The sequence below is a fragment of the Acomys russatus genome, chromosome 2 (assembly GCF_903995435.1).
Source record: "Acomys russatus chromosome 2, mAcoRus1.1, whole genome shotgun sequence".
NCBI classification, from domain to species: Eukaryota; Metazoa; Chordata; class Mammalia; order Rodentia; family Muridae; genus Acomys; species Acomys russatus.
This window is the reverse complement of record NC_067138.1, coordinates 35,085,065-35,092,596: the sequence shown is the minus strand read 5'-3', so window position 1 is coordinate 35,092,596 and position 7,532 is coordinate 35,085,065. Positions and strand designations below refer to the sequence as shown.

The 7,532-nt window shown below is 39.2% G+C and overlaps 1 non-coding gene across 1 annotated transcript; it reads right to left on the bottom strand.

The window, feature by feature from the left end:
- Window positions 1-5,873: 5,873 nt before the first annotated feature.
- Window positions 5,874-5,981, bottom strand: LOC127207503 (U6 spliceosomal RNA). Its single transcript, XR_007832922.1, has one exon. It is a non-coding gene; the product is annotated as a U6 spliceosomal RNA (small nuclear RNA).
- Between the last annotated feature and the right edge of the window lie 1,551 nt (window positions 5,982-7,532).

Sequence of the window (7,532 nt, the reverse complement as noted above, 5' to 3'; positions counted from 1 at the left end):
CACCCTCATACAGACATACATGTAAGTAAAACATCAATGTACATATGCTAAAAAAAAGCCAAAAAACTCTTTTTTAACATTTAAAAAATTTTAATTTTACTAATTTATTCAGATTACAACTCAATCGTTATCCCATCACTTGTATCCTCCTATTCCATTCCTCCCTCCCTCCCACTTTCACCCTATTCCCTTCCCTTAGGTCTATGACCCAGGGGGATCTCCTCCCCCACTATATGATCATAGGCTATCAAGTCTCATCTTGGTAGCCTGCTTATTCTTTCTCTGAGTGCCACCAGGCCTCCCCACCAAGGGGAGGTGGTCAAATATGAAGCACCAGAGCTCATGTCAAAGTCAGTCCCCACATAACTGTGGAGAATGTCCTGTCCATTGGGTAGATCAGAGGATCTACCCAAAAAACTCCTAAAGCCAGCAGCAGTGACACATGCCTGTAATTCTAGCACTTTGGGAGGCAGAGGCAAGAAGATCTCTGTGAGTTCGAGGCCAGCCTGATTTACAAAGTGAGTCCAGGACAGCCAAGCCTACACAGAAAAACCCTGTCTCAAAAAACCAACATGAATGAATGAATAAATAAGTTTAAAAGGGCAGAAACTAATGATTCAAAATAATATTTAATAAATCCTTCCTATGCTGTGTTCATATTAATATGGCTATCTTGAATGTTAAAAGGTAATTAGTTCAAATGTCTTTGACTTTTGTGTCTAAAACATAACCCTGTGAAGACACATTTAAGACACTGAAAAGGCAGTAGGTCCGTCAGGTGCTGGCTCTGCTTATGGGTGTGGAACTGTCACGGTGGCTCTGAGTATCCTGTTCAGTGACAGAAGGAAAATGGGCTTTCCTGTCTGTTAGGACAATGCTTTCCTGTAGTATTCCAGGATGTTTCCTTTCACAGCTTGTTGCCCAGGCATAGGTCATATGCCTGTCCACTCAACAGTAAGGGGATTTAGGCCGGCTGCAATTCACTCCCTGAACCCGGGACTATACTCCCTTTTCCCTGAAGCATGAGGCTTGTGGAGAAGGTTATTTAGAGTGATACTGGGGCTTCATCAGAGGAGGAAGGGGTGAGTTTGGATAACTAGCCCATAGCTTCTACCAGGCTTCCCAAACATAGAGTGTGTGCTAATGGATGGAGAGCTTTTACAGACACGGTAGAACGGCTGCGGTGGCAGCTGGAAAGCATGCTCTTTGTCAGCATGAGGGCCTGGGCTTGATCCTCAGCAGCAAAAAAGCCAGACATAATGGCATATGCACACTCCATGCATGCTTGTGTGTGCATGTGCGTGCGCGCGCGCGCACACACACACACACACACACACACACACAGAGATTTTATAGCTTCTTTTTGTGTGTGTATGTGTCTAAAACCCAGCAGACTACCAGACCAATTTCACCGTGCCTCCTGGGTAGTTAACTTCTCAATGAACCTTTAGAAATTCTTTCTTTAGACATAACAGAGATACAAGAACCTTCCAGAACTATGGAGAAGGGGAACCGTGGACTTGATTCATTAGACTCTTGCTATGACAGATGAAAGAGGGTCTCAACTCCTTGTTACTACCTCCTGTGACACAAGGACTAATCTTCTAACCCTTGAGCTGGGCTTTTCTTTGTTGATTGACTAACGGAAGGTAGAAGAAGTAAAGTTCTGGGTCTTTTGAGGCTAGATCATAGAACTCTCTCAACTGCTTCTCAGACCTTCTGAAATCCGTTCTCCTACCTAGAGAGCAGAGACATGTGGTGAAGAATTCCTGTAGAGAGGTCTATGCAAAGGAGAACCAAGGCCCTCGGACCATAGCTTGTTAAGCTTCTAGTTGGCAGCCAACAGTAATTTTCCAGGCCTGTGCATGTGCCCTGCTGGGTGGTGGTCCCCTGGCCCCACCCAAGCTTTTTGCTGCTTTGAGGGGAGGGGATGGAGTTGTCTATATTAAGACTCACCCCAAATGTATCCTCATGGGTAGAATGTATGCTATTACAGTTCTGAATAAATACTGAACATATACAACAGGCCAAGGGTGCAGTAATTCTGGCTGAGTGCTTTGGAAGCCGACAGACTTTTCGCTAGATTCTGACACATTACACTCTTTCCAGGATGCTAGTCTATTTGTGAATAGAAGACTAGCTTTTTGGCTTTTGCTGGCCTCAGGTTCGTTATGGGAAAAAGGGGAAAATTTAGGCTCTACTTTTCTCCGAATATGCTTCAAACTTTAGCCCCCACTCTCTACTTTCGGAACATCGAGAGAAAAACAACCTAGGTTCCCAGGGTATAGAGGGACCATGTGCAGCCAGTCTGTCACCCGCCTCAGGGTTGCATGGCACTTCATTTTCATTCTTTCCAAGTCAGTTTTATTGCCTCCTTAACTTTCCTCCTGAAAGTCTCTAGAGAAGTAACGCATTAACCTCAGCCTGTGTGACAAATGAGTCGCTGATATTAGAGAAAAAGAAAAAGAAAAAAAAATCATTTTTTGTTATTTTAGAATGGTTAAAGGTTTTCATCTACTTAATTTTTTTTTTATATTCTTATGTGATGAAGTCCATGATATTTTGGAACAATTTTCTGATGGAAAGCAGGATTTCTCCATCTTGCATGGGTATTGATAAGAGCTCACAAATATAGCAAAGCCCTGCTTTATGAGCATGGTGGCAGTTGTGGTTTAAATGTTAAATGTCCCTTGCTCCCTGAGTGTGGCTACAATGTGACCACCCAGCCCTCCTGCTTCTGCCATCCCCACTCTCCTCTGTCTTTCTCACCATGACTGACTCTTACACCCCAGGAACTGTGAGCCAAAAGAAATCCTTTTGCCAGAGTCTAAACGTCCAGAAATGTATCTTTCTTCTTTCTAGGTTTTTCAGTTTATTGAAATATATGTTTTCAAAATAGTCTGTAATGACTCTTTGAGCTTTATTGATATATATTTTAATATCTTTTCTTTTATCTGTAATTTCTATTGATTCAGATCATATTTATCTCTGGTCATTTAGCTAATTTTCATTTGAGTTTGTGAAATTGTAAATGTGTTTGCCCTCCTGTTTCTTCAATAACCAATTAACTATTCAAAAGTATACTTTTCAATATCCATGCTTATTCTATAGTTTTTCTTTCTGTTGAATTCTGTTTCATCACAATATGATCTGATACAATATAATAAAACATATTATTTTCATATTTTTAAGATTTGCTTTGTACCACAGTTTCTTTACCCATTCTTTGATTGAGGGACATCTTGGTTGTTTCCAGATTCTGGCATTATGAATAAAGCTTCTATGAACGTAGTTAGCAAATATTCTTGTTGAATGGTAGAGCATATGTTCAGGAGTAGTATAGTTGGGTTTTCAGGTAGAGCCATTCCCAATTTTCTCAGAAAGCACCAGATTGATTTCCAAAGTGGTTGTTCAAGTCTGCACTTCCGCTAGTATTGGAGGAGTGCTCCCCTTTCTCCACATCCTCGCCAGCATGTGCTGTCACTTGAGTTTTTGCTCCTAGTCAGTCTGACAGGTGTAAAATGGAACTCAGAGGCAATTTGATTTGCATTTCCCTGATGACTAGGGATGTTGAGCAATTCTTTAAGTGTCTCTTGATTATTTAATATTCCTCTGTTGAGAATTCTCTACTTAGTTCTGTACTCCATTAAAAAAATTTTTTTTTGTTAATTTATTCTTGTTACATCTCAATGTTTATCCCATCCCTTGTATCCTCCCATTCTTCCCTCCCTCCTTCCCATTTTCCCATTATTCCCCTCCCCTATGACTGTTCCTGAGGGGGATTACCTCCCCCTGTATATGCTCATAGGGTATCAAGTCTCTTCTTGGCAACCTGCTGTACTCCATTTTTTAATTGGATTATTTGGTTTGTTGGTGTTTAATTTGTTGAGTTCTTTTTATATTTTGGGTATTACCTTCTGTCAGATGTAGGGATGGTGAAGATCTTTTCTCAGTCTGTAGGCTGTTGTTTTGTTGTATTGACAGTGTCCTTTGCCTTACAGAAGTGTTTCAGTTTCATAAGGTCCCATTTATTAATTTTGATCTTAGAGCCTGAGCTATTGGTATTCAGTTGTCTTTTGTGCCAATGAACTCAAGGAACAACCCCACGTTTTCTTCTAACAGATTTAGTGTCTATGGTTTTATGTTGAGATATTTAATCCACTTGGACTTTAGTTTTAAGTAGGGTGATAAATAAGGGTCTATTTGCACTTTTCTACAAGTAGACATCCAATTAGACCAGTACCACTTGTTGAAGATGCCATTTTTTTCTATTGTATGGTCTTGGCTTCTTTGTCAAAAATCAAGTGTCCATAGGTGTGTCAGTTTATTTCTGGGTCTTCAATTCCATTGATCCACCTGTCTGTTTCTATGCTAGTATCATGCATTTATACATGGAATACTATTCAGCTATTAAAAACAAGGAAAGCTTGAAATTTGCAGGCAAATGGATGGAACTAGAAATGATCATCCTGAGTGAGGTAACCCAGACCCAGAAAGACACACATGAATATTCTGACTTATAAGCAGATATTTGCCACATAATTCAGGATAATCACACTACAGTTCACAGACCTAAAGAGGCTAAATAACAAGGAGGACCCTAGGGAGAATGCTTAATTCTCATTCAGAAGGACAAATAGAATAGACACCAGAAGTGATTGAGGAGAAGGAATAGGACAGGAGCCAACCATAGAGGTTCTCTGAAAGACTCCATCCAGCAGAAGATCCAAGCAGATGCTGAGACTCACAGCCAAACTTCAAGGTGGAGTTCACGGAGTCTTACGGAAGAGTTGGGCAATAGAAGGACCTGGAAGGGTCAGGAGCTCCACAAGGAGACCAATGGAGCCAACAAATCTGGGCAGAGGAGGGGGTGCTACAGAGACTGATGCACCAGCCAAGGACCATGCATGGTGAGGACCTTGACTCAGATGTAGTAGACAGGCAGCACAGTCTCCTTGTGAGTCCCATAATTGGGGAGTAGAGACTACTTATGACATGGACTCTGGTCCCCTCACACTGATCACTTTCTCCTGGTGGATGGCCTTTTCAGGCCACTGAGGAAGAGGATACAGGCAGTCCAGATGAGACTTGATAGGCTGAGGTCAGATGTTAGGGGAGGAGGCCTCCCCCTTTTTGGGGACTTGAGGAGAGAGGGAATGGCTATGAGGAAGGAAGGATAGGACTGGGAGGTGATGAGGGAGGGAGATACAATAGGGATGTAAATTGAACAAATTAAAAAAAAAAGATTTGCTTTATGTTCTACAGTGTTATGTATTTAAATTTGATATTTTCTTATTGAACTTTTTGTACGGATGATGTATATGTTGGTGAGAATGAGGCATTGACATCATTATTATTAGTTTGGGGTCTATCTCACCCTTTATATGTCTAAAGAGCTTTTTAAAAAATGAAATTTAGTGTGTCAATATTTGGTGCATATAATTTTATAATCATAATCCCTTGATAGATTATTTTCATTATACATATGAGGTGACATTGTTTCCTATAATTATGGCTTGAATTCTTCCTGGTCTCTTTGGTCAGAATATCCCTTTTCCATCCTTTAACTTTTATACTGTATTTGTTGTTGCCGGGGAGTGGTGAGTCTCTTGGTAGTTGGGTCTTGGTACCAATCTGGTCAACCAACTGGTATATTGTATTTGGAGAATTGAAACCATTTGCATTCAAATTTATTACTGAAATGTGTATAACAATCTTATCATTTTGCTATTTTTTGATAATATGTGATTATTTCCTAATCTTCATTTGACATTCTTTATACTCTAGTGGCATTAATTCTTTTCTACATTCTCATGAACATATTTATCTTCTTTTATGTGTAGAGGTCCTTTAAGTATATTTTGTAGAAATTGAAATATATTGAACACTTCATGGATTTGGGTGTCATCCATTTCCAGGAATCATTGGTAATGTTCTCTTGATTGTTCCAACTTTAATAAATGTGATGCTGAAGTTAGCACCGAAATGATTTTTAATAGAGGTACTAAGACCATACATTAGGAAAATGATAGTCTTTTAAACAAATTATTCTGGATAAACAGAATATACATATGCAGAAAATTAAAAAAAGGTCTGTACTTCTCACTGTACATGAAAATAAACTCAAAATGGAGCAAAGGGCTGAAACTATGAAATGACTTCAAGAAAACAAGAGAAACATTTAAGGCATTGGTTAACGGCAGATTTTATTTTGGATGAGGCCTCAAAATCAGAGGTAGTAATGGTAAGAATAGATGAATGGGATTATATCTAACTAAAAAACTTCTGAAAAGCAAAGAAAATCATTATTAGAGTCAATGTACAGCATTCAGATGAGAGAAAATATTTGTAATCTGTTTGTCAATGAAGGGATTAATATCTAGATGGTAGAAGGAACTAAAAAAAATGAATACAAAACCCCAAACGCTATCAATATCTGGATACATGTCTCTTTAAGGAAGATGTGTCAAGTCAAGAGGTAGGAAAATGTTATTACCACCAATCGCCAGAGAAGTGTGCCAAACCACAATTAGGTGATATCTCATTCTACTTAGAATGACTGTTACCAAAACCACACTACAAAGTTTGTCTGCTTCTATGTATGTCTCTCACATGTGAGTCAGTTCCTTGTAAGAAGACATTCTATTGTAGTAGTTATGATTTTTTTCTCATGCAGCAGCCACTCAGGAAATGTAATCAAAAAGCAAAAATTAGAACAAAATAACCCAGAACACCTGAAAATAAATGAAGTAATTGCCTTGTTTGTAGAAGGAACAAGAATGCTTTTGAATGAAGTGGCAGAGTATTCTAGTCAAAAGAAAATTTGAGTTTCCTTGGAATTTATGCTTCCTTTTTACTCTTTGTGTTTCTGAACTGTGCTTGTTCTTCCTTTTGATTTGATTTCTGGAGAATTTAATCCTTCTTTTGAAGGCATAATGTTATTGTGTAATTCAAATGCTGATTTCTGTACCTCACTCTCCATATATCTGATTTCAGTCTTGTTCTGAGAATCTCCTGTCTCAGTGTTGTGTAAACTCTGCTCCTCAATTGTCCCCTGACATGCCAATAAAGCAGCTTACAGCCAGTCGCTGAGCAGGAGAGAGAATAGGGCTGGACTTCCTGCCAGCCAGTTAGAGGAGGAAGTAGGGGATTCAGCCACAGAAAAGGCCCAGGAGACATCAGGAGAAAGAGTTGGAGCAGGAAAGCTACAAAGTGCAAATATCTCTGGGATGTATGTTTGGAGGAAACCAGATTTCTTAGCAGGTTAAGAATAGAGTAATAACTGCTCAGTTATTGGGTTGTGAAGCTTATTATTAAACCAATATGAAAGAGTCTCCATTATTTGTGTGATAGCTGGGTTAAGAGAGAAACAGAAACAAACACAGTTTTATAAAAATGACTATAACATTCTTGTATTAATGTTTCCATGTAACTACCATTATTACTTCTAGAAAAGTGTAATAAATCTTCAACATAGGGTTTCTCTCCCCATTGCTTGATTCCTGTCGCCTTATGTGGCCAATAGGAGGAGA